The 14756-nt window shown below is 37.3% G+C and overlaps 1 long non-coding RNA gene across 1 annotated transcript; it reads right to left on the bottom strand.

Moving 5' to 3' along the window:
• Positions 1 to 3414: 3414 nt before the first annotated feature.
• LOC308610209 lies at positions 3415 to 5602 on the bottom strand. The gene is made up of 2 exons (XR_014014450.1): positions 5533 to 5602; positions 3415 to 3685 (listed from the first exon to the last, which is right to left on the bottom strand). It is a non-coding gene; the product is annotated as an uncharacterized lncRNA (long non-coding RNA).
• Positions 5603 to 14756: the final 9154 nt, after the last annotated feature.

The following is a 14756-nucleotide window of genomic DNA, read 5'->3' as shown; positions in this document are numbered from 1 at the left end:
CCACCAAAAGTGCACAAGGGTTCCCTTTTCTTCACTTCCTCTCCAGCACTTATTTCTTGTCTTTTTGATAATAGCCATTCTAATGGGTGTGAAGTGATATCTCCCTGTGGTTTTGATTTACATTTCCCTGATAATTAGTGATGTTGAACATTTTTCACATGCTTGTTGGCCATCTATATACCTTCTTTGGAAAAATATCTATTCAGTTTCTCTGCTCGTTTTTTAATTGGATTGTTAGCTTTTTTGTTGTTGAGTTGCTTGAATTCTTTATCTATTTTGGATATTAGATACATGATTTGCAAATATCTTCTCCCATTTGGTAGGTTTTCATTTTGTTGATGTTTCCTTTGTTGTACAGAAGCTTTTTAGTTTGATAATAGTCCCATTTGTTTAGTTACGCTTTTGTCTCCTTGCCTGAGGAGGCATATGCAGAAAGATATTGCTAAAACCAAAGTCAAAGCGAATACTGCCTATGTTTTCTTCTAGGAGTTTTATTGTTTCAGATCTTACATTGGAGTCTCTAATCCATTTTGAGTTGATATCTATGTATGGTATAAGATAGTGGTCTAGTCTCATTCTTTTGCATGTGGCTATCCAGAAAAACTAAATTTAGATGCTCTCCATCCTTTCATCAAATTTTCAACCCATTCAGATTAATCTGCAAAACTTCATCAAGAGGTTTGAAGGTAGAGAACTTTTTACTGTCTAGCTGATTTTTAAGAGTGATTAGGGCAGAGTTATAAATCAAATTACTGCAAAAAACATTCTGGCTAGTCCATGTCAGTCACTTTCCTAAATTTCAAGGTTATTGACTGCTCAACTTATCTTATGACTTTAAATTTGAAAGCCTCAAATTAGCAACAAGTTCTCATAGGATTCAAAGCAGTAGGGGTTTTACAGAATGATTCTGTTAAATTAATCCTTTCCTCATTTGAAACATAGATGATTAAGATACATATTAATTTATTCAGAAAAGTCATACATTTTTTCAATGGAAAAAATCTTCCCTTCTGTGCTCCCTAGGGCTATTTGTGTGCAAAATTTAACAAACATTGGTTCAACTCTTTTTTTTTTCTGATTCAAAACTTCAGCATGAGAGATGATTAGTTGGATGGCTAACGAGACAGTAATCTCCTCAAACATCTTTTAACCCACTTGTACATTCTACATGAAGCAGCAGCTCAGTAACTGTTGAATGAACGAGTGGACAGATCCCACTTACCCAGAAGACTGAATTCTTCTTTAAGAATCTTCTTTAAGAGGTTTAATTTTGCGGTCAAATGTTTAGAAATGGAAATCGAACTCAAAGTTCCACTTGACTTATAACGTGACTTCTGTCCTCAGCAGATGGTTAAAAAGGTTAGTTCTACCAGTGGCTTCAGAAAACACACAAAAGGTGTTAGCAGAACCATTATATTTACGGTATACATTTGATTGTTTCAAGAACTGAGTGAACAGGTAGTACTTGTAAGGGCAATCAGGTGCCAGTTTCAATGGTCAGGCCTGAACTGCAGGGGTTCCACACTCAGCCCTGCTGCTTGTTAATTCTGGCTTCACTCATTATGCTTCCCGATGCTGCCACACAGCTCCTTATTTTGAGGTAACAGGTGATCTGACTATGCTTTTTTGTTTGTTTGTTTTTCTAACGTTACACAGAAAGCTAGAGTCAAAAATTTGTGTGTAGTCTGAGAATGATACTTTGGATATATTGCTATTTATGATAAGCCCCGATTTACATGTTTACTTCGAACTGGAAAAAAATTGCTAACTAGAATTTCCCCCGTAAAAGGAATTACTGACAATGTCTTCCTCCTTAACCACATGGACCTATATCAAGGCTGCTTATCTGTGCAAGATACCAAAGTTGTTACCACAGGACTATGCTATCACAAGCAGATTTTCTGCCAGTGGGCTGGGCCAGCTTTTGCAAACTACAGGAAACCTGGGTTCCTAAAATAACCTAAGGGACACCCCTGATCTAAACTCAAACAGAATGGGGTTAATACATAAATCCTTGCAGGAAGTTTGGACACTGAAAAGATCTGTCACTGAGGATGGCGATTCAGCTTAACAAATGAGGCAATGAGACTGATGGAATACGCCCTTTCCAGAGAAGTTACAAGGATTTCCGTTGATACTATCAGTATTTCCACAGTCCTCTGTTTCCAGGAGGTTATATATAGTATCACAGAAGAACCCTGAGAACAGATAATCAAGCCTTTATAAAGAATCAGAGAAATATATTAAATGTCTCTTAACAAGGAAAATTGAACTTTTTTTACTAACAATAACCATTATTATCATTATAGAATTATTATATTGTTCTTAATATTTTATTATTAAATAAATATTATCTGCAGGGAAGGCAGATTGGCATCACATAAGTGTTACGTCACTGAAAACTAATCAATACACAAAACAATGTGCTAAGGCTACACTAGGGAGTCTCACTTCTGATCTCAAGGTTCTGCCAGGTTATCCCAATTTCTCAACAAAACTCTTTATCAAACTTATTGTATCTTATCCCGCACTATATCGGAACTGTTTTAAAAGGGATCTTGTTAGTCATTTTCCTTAAAAAAAAAAAAGAGAAATCCAAGTCATGCCTTTTCTATGAAATCTTTGGAGGTTGCTATGACAATGTTATTTGTAGCTCAGCCCACAATTCATATTCTTCAGCTTTTACCCAAAGTAACCTGGTTCTGCTTGCTAGGTATCATCTTCTAAGACTCCAAGAGATATTGCCAAAGCTTTCTCCAGAGACTAGGATTGGAAAAATGACGGCATTATTAAATGCTGAACTTTACAAAAATCATTTCTATTTTGAGCACCCTAACATAGTTATCTTCATTTTGCATAATCCTTTTTTTTTTTAACAAGGATGTATATTTTTACATGGTTGCAATTACAGCAAACACAGAGTTTTGTGTTATTCCTTCACCATTTCCAATAACGAAAGCATTTTTCATATATTACAATTGGGGGATTATTTTAATGTTAAAGAATACATGATATTTAATGGATACAATCTATATTTAATTTAATCCGCTTCCTATTACTAGCTATTTGTCTTCATTTTTTCCTTATTACAGATAGATTCACAAATAATATTATTATGAATATTTTTTTCCTCTACAGAATTGTTTCTTTGAATGAGACAGGGGTTATGGTTTGTTTGGCTTGTATCGACAGTATTTATAAAAGTGTAAATCTGAATGTGTTTAGGTGAGGCAAGTACAGTAACCTGTATTCCCATTGCCTTCCCCCAGGCCAACATTGTACATTTAGATTACCTGCTTGACCCTGAAAGCATTTGAATTTTTGACTCCTGGATTACTGGGTCAAAGGCGTAAGTATCTTTATGACTTTCAATAACAATGATCATTTAACTCTTCTAAACCAGTTATACATGTATTTCAATGTCACCAACTTTCATTTATTTGAGTACTTTCCAAACGTTAGGTGCTGTATAGGCATTGGGGACACAATGAGCAAGTAAGACAATGAACAGGGAGTTACAATGCAGTCTGAATTAATAGAACTTAGAATAGGGTACTAAGGGAACCCATAAGAGAAGCAGAAACAAGTCTTCTCCAAATCGGGTCATTACATGGGGAAGTGGTAGCAAGTAGAAGAACGGAGGAAGGAGAGAAGTCCAGGCAAAGAGAGCACCACATGCAATGGCCTGGACAACATAAAGCAAGCATATTTTAAGTATTATGAGAATGGAGAGGGTGAGGTTAGTGTTGAAAGACATGAATATATATGAAAAAGCATATATATATGATTTTATAATGTAGTCATCATTAGGTATCATTTAATAATTTTTTGTCAAATTTACTAACTATATAAGCATGTTATACGTGTAAAGTAGATTTAGTATGCATCGCATCTAAGAAAATCCGATTCCTGACATAATCAGCAGAATGAAAAGTGACACAGAGATTAGAAAACTCCCCAGCACTTGAGAGAAGAGAGGTTTGTGCAGTTTGATGGCAGCACAGGCCCATGTGTAGGAGAAGGGGAGGTGATGGAGCAGCAGGGATAGGTTAGAACAGTTGGAGTGCCTGGAGGGCCAGGCCAAGGAGTTCACTTTGTATTAACTCAATGGTCAATGAAATTACATAGCCATTTTAGAGGAAACAAAATTATAATTAAAACTGTAGAGGAAACACTCATTCCTTTCACTAAAGCAAAATGCAGAACATCCTGGTGTCAGCACTGGAAAACAATCTCCAGGTAATTGAAGCAGGAAAACCACATCCATTTAGGGGTTCTCTCATTTTCATTATGACTGCTACCACCATAGCAGCCTCTAGGCTTCCATTCTAACACTTTTGTCCAGGTATGGAGCAATCAAAAACATCTTGCTTTGTTTCACTTTAGTACAAATGATATAGAAAAGACATCAAAAGAATTTATTAAGTGATAAGAGAGAATAACTGGGAAACAAAGCGTGTGTATGAAATATATAAACAGTCTAGTTTACAAAGAACTACTTTATTCTTTATAGAACACTGTTAGCCCATAGTCCATGTTATTCTACATTGGACACCAAGTATCGGTTAACCCTATGAAATAATATGTAAGACATTATGTGCACTTATATAGTCTTTGTATACAGGATGTGATGGAAGAGGACCTCTACCAATAGATAGAAAAGAAGTTCTTGTAATTGTGTGTTATGCAAGCCAAAAGCGGATGGGGTAATTTGCCAGAAATAATACTATAAGGGATATAAATAATTTGGTCCAAGTACTCCACTCTCTGGGTTGCATTATTCAAGAGTAAATTTTAGAATGTCTGGAAGCAGAGGTCTTACCCAGTGTTCGAGACATATGAGGTCTCTGAGAATTTCTCTGAAATCACACTGAACATCTTGTGTACATGTATGTGTGTGTGTATATCTCCTGGGAAGTCTTTAAAAGGCTCATAAGCTCTTTTGTGGCACTTCTTCAATTCACTTCTGTGCTGGACCTCCCCATTTATGAAAGCAGAAGTTTCAGCCTCTGAGACTTTGGGCACAAGTCAGCAGGTGGTGACAGCTTTCTCTTCCAACACTGCATCTTTTAAGCATTCTTAAGAAAGCAAGCAGCCATCAGTTATGAACATCATTCAGGTGACGTTCTGTATGTATGAACTGTATTTGAGATTAAAAGATGGGGAAGAGATGGGAAGTGAGTAGACATGAGACTATTATAGGGCTCAGGAGAAAAGTGGCAGAATCTAATTACGATGGGATGAGTGGGAATACAGAAATGAGGATGGGCAGAGGATGCACATCTTGGTATTTGGTATATACCGCAGGGTTTTTTTTCACCAAGTTGTCATTCTGTGTTTGGAAAACAAAATTGGGGGGAAAATGAAATCAAAGAGTAAGTCAGTGCTTGGCATATAATAGGAATGTAATAAATTTTGGAAAGACTCACACTACCATGGTGAAACTTTTAGTACTAAACATATATTTAGGATTAAACATATATTCATTTGCAGAACAGACAGAAGTTGGACTTTTATATTACTAATGCTTACAATACTTCAACTTCTGGTCATCTTATACAAGTTCATTAGACCACTGATCGTTGTTGCAATGGAGTTCTGAAAGTTTAATTTTGAGATGTGAATGAGAAATGAGGTCATGGCATAGATGAAGACAGGCAATGAAACTATAAAATTGGTAAGCTTGGTCTATGAGAACCTATATGAGCAAAGAATCTGAAAAAGAATAGATATATGGATATGTATAACTGAATCACTTTGCTGTACACCTAAAACTAACACACTGTAAATCAACTATACTTCAATAAAATTAATTTTTAAAAAATTAATTAGTTAAAATTAAAAAACATTAAGCTTGGTGAAGTGTAGTTGACCTCATTCAGGAAAGTAGAAGTAGGCGCTGGTTCTGGAGGATACAGGAGTGGTTTGAATAGAGAGAGGGCCAACTTTACTTCCTAACAGTAAGTTAAAATTAGGGGAATACAGAGATTATAGAATAATAATCAGAAAGTGGCCTAAATGTAAGAAGCAGGCTGGCTCTTCTTATACTAGAGAAAGAGAAAGCTAAATTTGTGGTGGAGATGGTAGGGGAATCATTTGAAACAATCCAGATTTCCAATTGAAGTGAAGAGGTCAGAAAATATTAAGGATAAATAAAGCTTAGTTTATTCATTAGGAACATGGAAATTAGGAACATGGAAGTTAGAGTTAGTAAAAACCAGTCTCAAAATGGTAATTCTCTAATTCTGAACTAATCAGAAAAAAATATGAACTATAGTGCACATTAAGTCAATGTTGAGGAAAATGATGTATTTATTGGAGTACAATTCAGTTGTTATTTTACAATGCTTTAACAAAAGTACACACTAAATACATAGAATTTATATATACTATAGTATAAGTATACTTTTTAGCATAGAAAATTACAAAATTATCTAATCACTTAAAAGAAAATAGCATTATCCTTCTCACAAAGTTCTGAAATTAAAGAAAAAAATTATGAAGATATAAACTATTCACTGAAGTTTCTGAAATAATCAGAAAGCTTGAATCAAAGAGAGATTGCATTTAAGGAGGATGTGTTATTGTTTAATTCAATGGTTAAAGAAACAGAAAAATTAAATGGGAACACTTTTCTGTTAAACTTTCCCCTCGGGCAGCTGGTATAAATAAGGGAGCTAGCATGGACCCTCCATTTCCCTTGAACAGGTGTTAACTTCTTCCTGTTTAGAGGGTTTCACTTCATGGTTAAGAGCATGGCCTCTGGGCTCAAATATTTTGTGCCTGAATCCTGGACATGTCACTTGTTAAGTTTGCAACTTTTGGCAAGTTGCTTACTTTCTCTAAGCCTCAATATTTAACTGTGTAATGTGGATAATATTTGTGAGGGTTAAATGCCACTGACAAACGGTAACTGGTATACATTTAAGCGCTCAATAAATTTGTCTATCAGGAGGAGTTTGGACATCGAGGGAGATGGTAGATAGATTCAGAAGGGAAATGTGAGAATTCATTTAGAGTGAACAGTTTCGAGGAAGATGACAACTGAAAGGGGGATCCTCCTTCCCATTCAGCTGCTAGAAAAAGAGGTGTGTTTAACAGAACAGAGAAAACAGGCTGAAATCCGGTGGCCCTGTGGGCACTGGAGGAGGGGAAGCATGTTAGGAGTGTTTCACACACAGACCGAAGAAGCTAAATACTACACATCCAACAGAGCTGCGGATATCTATTTCAGTATGTCTGTGGGTCTATCTGTACAATGTTTCTCTTGAAAAGTCAGCAAGCGCTGTGAAGATAGAGCTCCAATCCTCTCTGACACTTGTTTAGGGGAGGGGAGGCAGCAGAGAAATCTCAGGGTGGAAGACAACCTACAAATACCTGCAGGGACATACATGACTACGTTCCACTTTCCTCCTGGTGTCAGAAGGCAAACAAGCTAGCACCTCTGTCTTGGACTTCCCAGCCTCCAGAACTGTGAGCAATAATTGCTGTTGTTATAATCTACCCAGTTGGTGGTATTTTGTTATAGCAACATGATTGGAGTAAGATAGCATCTTTCTACCCTAGAGGAATAAGTCCTAGACTAATTACCTAGTAAAATTTGTGCATTACCTCAACATACACCAAGTGATGCTGGATGAGGTAAAATCCAGAAACAAGGTTGCTGAAGAGTTCTGTCATGATCTACTCTCACATACTATCACATACCTCAGAGATACTACATATTTACTTGTGTTAGGAGCTTCACATGGCAGTGGTTTTCTTCATGGCAGTGTGAACACCAGCATCACTGCTACTTGCTACTCCTAAAGGAGCCTGAATGCCTCACTCCTCTTCCTTGAGAGCTATTCCAGTTTTCACTTGGCTAATCTTCAAGCTACTTATCATAAGTGTCCATTCTCTTGATTTTCAGGAACACTCATTACTATTATATCCCTCAGGGCAATTTTAGAAGTTTAAAGCAATGAAGAGTAGCTTCTTACGATAAGAAAAAAGAATAAGGTGGGTTGTTGTTCATTTATTGATCATTTATGAGTAGCTGTCATATGCCAGGCATTGGGGCATTGTGCTTTTGACGTCAGAAGCAGTCCCTGCTTTCAAGTGGTCTCTGGTAAAGCTGGGAGGAGTTTCAACTGGACAGAATAGTATAACATAATGAGTAGATAAGTGCCAGGACAGGGTGCCAGGGTGGGAAGGAGGACACAGAGAAAGAATGAGTTCATCATGAAATATTTTTGAAGAACAGGACACCTGATTTGTGTTTTGAAGGAAATGTAGAAGTGTGAAAGACAACAAAAAAGTTTCAGAAGTGAACATTCTAGGCAGAGGCTACAGCAAGATTTAAAAAGCAAGAGGGCACAAACCACAGAGCTGATCTCCCTGTGCTACGTGGCTGCTTCCCACTAGCTATCTATTTCACATTTGGTAGTGAGTGTATATATGTCCTGTGACCACCTAGAGGCGTGGGATAGGGAGGGTGGGAGGGAGACGCAAGAGGGACGAGATATGGGGATATATGTACATGTATAGCTGATTCACTTTGTTATAAAGCAGAAACTAACACACCATTGTAAAGCAATTAGACTCCAATAAAGATGTTAAAAAAATAAAATTAAATTAAAAAAAAGACACGAGGGCATACAGAGCAATGGTGGGCCTAAAGAACTGCCAATAGGTACGTATGGCTGGAGTGTAAGATCATTTGAGCAAGTAATGCAAAGGATACCAAAATGTGCAGTGGATAATCTAAGGTAAGGATATATCACCTTTCTTTTTTTCACCCTAGAAATATTTACTGAGTGACTCTTATGTGCCAATGATTGTTGTAGGTTCTGCAGTGAAAAAATCATGACTCTACCTGCACGGAATTCGCATTCTACCTAGGGAAGAGACCGAAAATAAACCAATACCAAAATATTGATATATTGTTTGGCAGACGGGAACAAACATATGGAGAAAACTATATCAGAGATGGAATGGAGCATGTGTAGGTTAATGTGTGCACCTGCATGGGGATGCACAACAGCTGTTTTTTATAGGATGATCAAGGTCTCACTGATGTGGTGACATTTGACCAGAGACTTGAAGGTAGTCATATCCTATCTATTATCATAACCTCTAGTATCATATTCTATTTATATGTGTATGGATTACTTTTCTAGAACATTTCCAGAAGATGAAATCGTAAATGCAAGGGCCTTTGGATGGGAGAACGTTGAGTGTTGAAAGTACAAACTAAGAGGCTGGTGTTCCTGGTGTGGAAAGAGTGAGAAGAGCAGTGGATAAACTGGAGAGCTGGTGGTGGCGAAGCGGGTGCAGAAAAGATAGGGCTTTTTAGAGTCTCTTTAAGTACTTGTTCCCTTGTGGCTCCCCACCTCTTAGACAGAATCAAGGAACTGTCTAGCCCCAGGCAGTGGAGAATAGGCATTTGATAGTTTTTGCTAAAGAGTTAAGCTTAAAAGCCTAAAATCTTTATGGACAGAGAGAAATTTTGCTATATTTCTTCTTTACTACATCAGAGTAATAGATGGATAAATCCAAAGAATTTTCCACAAAGGGAAAGCACCATCAGGATTTGCGTATTTTTTGTTTTGTCTTGTTTTTTAACAAGAGGGAAGGGAAATTACCGTTACTGTTTGTAATCTAGAAAGACTGGGGTAAAGAGAGGTTAAATGGCTCATTCACTGCAAACCTGGGCTTAAGAGGACAGTCGAGAGTGTTCAACATGATGCCCTCGGGCAATCACTTACTCAGAGGAGGGCCAATTACTTTTTTTTTTTTTTTTTTTTTTTTTGCTGTACGCGGGCCTCTCACTGCTGTGGCCTCTCCCGCTGCGGAGCACAGGCTCCGGACACACAGGCTCCACGGCCATGGCCCGCGGGCCCAGCCGCTGCGCGGCATGTGGGATCTTCCGGGATAGGGGCACGAACCCGTGTCCCCTGCATCGGCAGGCGGACTCTCAACCACTGCGCCACCAGGGAAGCCCTACTTTTTAAATTAAATTAAATTTATTAATTTATACAGCAAGTTCTTATTAGTTATCTATTTTATACATATTAGTGTATACATGTCAACCCCAATCTCCCAATTCATCCCACCACCACCACCCTTGCCCCGCTTTCCCCCCGTGGTGTCCATACGTTTCTTCTCTACATCTACGTCTCTATTTCTGCCTTGCAAACCGGTTCATCTGTACCGTTTTTCTAGATTCTACATATATGTGTTAATATACGATATTTGTTTTTCTCTTTCTGACTTACTTCACTCTGTATGACAGTATCTAGGTCCATCCACGTCTCTACAAATGACCCAAGTTCATTCCATTTTATGTACGTACTACGTCTTTTTTATCCATTTGTCTGTCAGTGGGCATTTAGGTTGCTTCCATGACCTGGCTATTGTAAATAGTGCTGCAATGAACATTGGGGTGCATGTGTCTTTTTGAATTATGGTTTTCTCTGGGTATGTGCCAGTAGTGGGATTGCTGGGTCATATGGTAATTCTATTTTTAGTTTTCTAAGGAACCTCCATACTGTTCTCCATAGTGGCTGTATCAATTTACATTCCCACCAACAGTGCAAGAGGGTTCCCTTTTCTCCACACCCTCTCCAGCATTTGTTGCTTGTAGATTTTCTGATGATGCCCATTCTAATCGGTGTGACTTTCAATACGCTTCCCTGGGGCAGTAGTGATTATCTTCCCAATAGCTTGGGCAGCTTGGTGAAGAAGATCAGAAGCTGACTTCAGCTTTTCATAGCTCTCCATCTTTCTACTTCCTAAATTCCCATTCCTTTTACTTGAGCACTGGTTCATCAAATATGTCACAGCAGCAGAAGCTTCTCCTAGAAACTTGTTAGAAATGCAAATTCCCAGCTGAGGCTCCGGAAATCATTGTTTTGACAAGCCTTCTGATTCTAGCTAAAGCTTGAGACCCATTGCTCTTCTTCTGATCTGAGAGAGAGCGAGGGGTGGGGGAAAGAGAGAGAAAGCCCAGGAAAGAATGCTGGAAAGTAAATTCAGAGAGCTTTTTATATGGGGTTTTTACTGTGGTAACTTACAAATGGTTGAAAAACACCCACAAATTGAAACATGTAGCTACTTTAAGGACTCTTCAGCAGAAATCAATCTTATTCCCGATCTATTACTTAATAGGTCATTTCCTCATGGGGATGACTAACAGCAATTCAACAGGAAATGCTTTTTATATTTAAATAACACTTTCTGTTCCAAGATGTCAAAATGTTTGACAAGTGGTCAAAATGCAGCTCACTAATATTCTCAACCCCATGGTAGTAAATAACCCACATCTACCATCACTGCTGTTTACTGGTGATTGCTTTTCTGGGAAAGTTGAAGCGCCTTTGCTATCTCTGTAGAAAGTCAATGACTAAAGGAGGAAACGTCCTTCATCTTGGTTCCCATAGGAAACCAAATTGATAAATCACTCACTGACTTCTATTATTGCATCTCAAGGATAGTTAACAATGCTCATCAAGGAAAAATCCCAAAGAACACTCTTGCCCTATCTCTGATTAAACCTGATTTTGGAAAATCATCTGGCTCAATCTACATTTAATTACAATATGAATGCTACTTAATTCCCTATTACTTCTGATTACACAGGATCAATGCCACTTGAAGAGTAAGAAGCAAAGGTTCACTACATTGGGGTCTCCTGGACAGCCAAGCCTGTGCCTTAGTCATTTTGACTCCCTAGTGACCAGCTTGGTATCTGGAATAGTATATGCGATCAGTAATTATTTCTTGAATGTATGATGTATGAATGAGTCAAGATATTTTGAGAGTTGGAGTCATGGGTCAAGAGGAGAAAACGTGGTTTAAAAAAACCCACTGAATTCTCAGAAGCCGGTGCTGCAATGAATGCTAATAACAACTTGACAATGTCCTCTGTCATTGCAAATAATGTGATACCAACATCTACTAATCAATCAAAAAAAGACTTTCAGAATTCAAATTTGGATAGGATTTTGAGCTGGGGATTCCTCTCACCCACCTTTTCTTATGATAAAACTTGGAACTGTAGTGTCAATAGATAATATGCCAGGTTTTCACTTAAAATTGGAAAATTTAATCTAATTTCGGAGGCATGAAATAAAACTGATGGGCAAATATTAGAATTTCCATCAATGAAAAAGCTTAGTTTCTAAAATGCTGAAGGTTAGTTTATCAAAATACTGAAATTGCCTCATATCATAAGTCAAAGCACCCTCTCTTTACTAAATAAGGAGCTACAAAGTTGTACAATTACGGTCAATAATTTTTTTACTTGGTTTGAAAAAAGGTTGCTTGTTTTAAATAAAACAAAGTTCAACTGAAGTGACTATAATATCATCAGTCTTGTAAAACTCCTTGTGTTAGATTTCTTCTATCCCCAAGATGCCAACCATGCATATTAAACGGACTCTTGTTTTTTGCGTATGATTTCTGTACATCTTTCCTATATGAATTTTCATGTTAAGTACCCTTTCTTAGAGTGTGGATTGTAACCACTCTGTTTAAAACTCTATCACCAGTACCTAGAACAGTGCCTGCCACATAAGAAACACTTAATAAAATTTCTAAATTATCTTGATTAAAATCCATACTCATCCTAGCTTTAAGCACATGAAGACAGAAATAGGTTCCAACTGCATAAGAACACGTGACTAATCCAGAGTAAATGTTAACTATACGTACAAATTATCTGTTGATTAAAATACAGAACATGTCTGAGACTTGGAATTCCTTCCTAATAGCCCTGAGTCGGAGCTGTGGTGAAGGCTTACTGGGGGCATGGTACCATTTTCTGAGGACACACTCGGAAGAGGAAGAAGTTGATGAGACAGCATGCAAGATTTTCCAGGCTCAAAATGGAACTTGACTCATCTGCATGGAACCACCCAGCGAAACACAGAAGAGCTCACTCTTCTGCTGGATTAAGCTCAACCTGGTGGAACGGAATGGAACAGAAACAAGAGACTGAGGTCGAGGTTTTGAGGATCTTCACTCCACTTACCTGCTGTCACAGGACCAGGCAACGGACAAGAAGAAATGTGGAACTGTTGCTGTGTACCTCTAAACAAATACAGTCACCCTACGTAATAGAATGTGTCCTAAATCTGACCAATTAGAATAATTCCTCCATTCTTGGTGGAGTAGCTCTGATAGAAATGGACAGAGCTGGGCTCAGGGTGGGAAGGGGGTGGTTTCCTTCTGTTACAAGCTCTAAACTTTCTTCAAGTTTCCTATGATTTAAGCCTAACTACAATTTATGGACTTTTGAAAAAGAGTAGGTACTAAAATTAAATAAGCTAAGAGTGTTGAGGGTGAAAAACATGATAACAAATTTAAGGAAATGTAGAATTATTACTATGAGAATTAACAGAACTGTGTTTGTTCCAAATATGAGCCTGCTATAGCATTTTAATTATGAATAGAATTAAACAGAAATTCACTTGCTGTCACCATCTGATAATATTACCAGAGACTTCCCTTAAGGAAATTAAAAATTATTTCTTCTATGTAAATCTCTACAAGTCCTTAATTTCAACCTTATTATAAGAAATAACACACAGTAGCAACAAGCTGGCAGAATTTTGACAATTCTCCTGCCTCCCTCCATTCCGCCTTCTTTTCCTCTTTCCCTCCCTCCCTTTCCCTCCTCTTCCCTCACTCCCTTTCTTTCCACAAAGCAAGTAAATGGGTACATGGAAAATAGTAGGGGTCACACGCTTTCATTACAGGGGTTGGGAATGTGGACTCTCACAAAAACAGACTTGATTTTAAATACTGTATCTGTGCCTTACTAGCTGTGTGACCATGAATAATTTAATCATTCTGTGCCTAAAATAGGTGTAAAATTAGGCTGTAAAATAGGTGCAAACAGTACCTACCTCTTAGGATTGTTGTCAGGGGGGATTCCAACTGGTTTTAAAATAGTATTTAGCACAGAGGAAGCATAATAATTATTTTTCACTTCTCTGAATATATAAAACATTTAGTATTGGGATTCATAGTCTCAAAATCTAACACTCACTGATGTGAATATCTGATTGGCTAAATGGAGAAAAACATTGTTATAGTAATTATTTCCTTAGTTTCTCATTTTGTTTTTTTAACTGAAAACCAGAATCACAATTTCTTGGTATTATCTGTTATCAATGAACAGTATAAGACTATAATATTATTTTTGACAAGGCACTGAATATTTGAAATGAAGAAAACTAAGAAATAGTAGTAAATAAAACTTTTCTTGTACTAATCCCAAGTGAAAGATGAAATTAATGATGATATATATGTGAAAACTCTGGAGAAGTTATACGGAAAGAACCTCAAGTACTTGAGGCACACTTGAAATTCAAGTGACATTAAATGACTAATTCTTAAATCAAGAACCCTTCACTAAAATTAAAAACACAAATGCTTTCTTTTTCTTGATTTCTTGTAGGAAGTGAAAGAGTACTCGGTAGGTGTCAGACTATTTTAAAAAGCAGGTCATAGAGATGATATTTCAGGAGTGTAAAAATACTAAGGTGGATCTCATAAATGATTGGTATATTATTTAATTCAGGTTAGCATCAGAATTGTCAATGTTTGTTTCTTAAGCAATGCAATCCTTTAGGTAGGAAGCATGGTTCTTTGGAGAAGTTGAGAGACACAAGATACACAAACTGGAATATGGTGCAAAAACAGACAGTATCGATTTTTTAAAATTAAACCTAGGAATTATTTAACATGGCCATTTCTTTGGGTTGAAG

This window comes from Mesoplodon bidens, assembly GCF_964165515.1.
Source record: "Mesoplodon bidens genome assembly, contig: HAP1_SCAFFOLD_852, whole genome shotgun sequence".
NCBI classification, from domain to species: Eukaryota; Metazoa; Chordata; class Mammalia; order Artiodactyla; family Ziphiidae; genus Mesoplodon; species Mesoplodon bidens.
The sequence above is the reverse complement of the archived record's forward strand: the minus strand, read 5'-3'. Positions and strand labels throughout refer to the sequence as shown.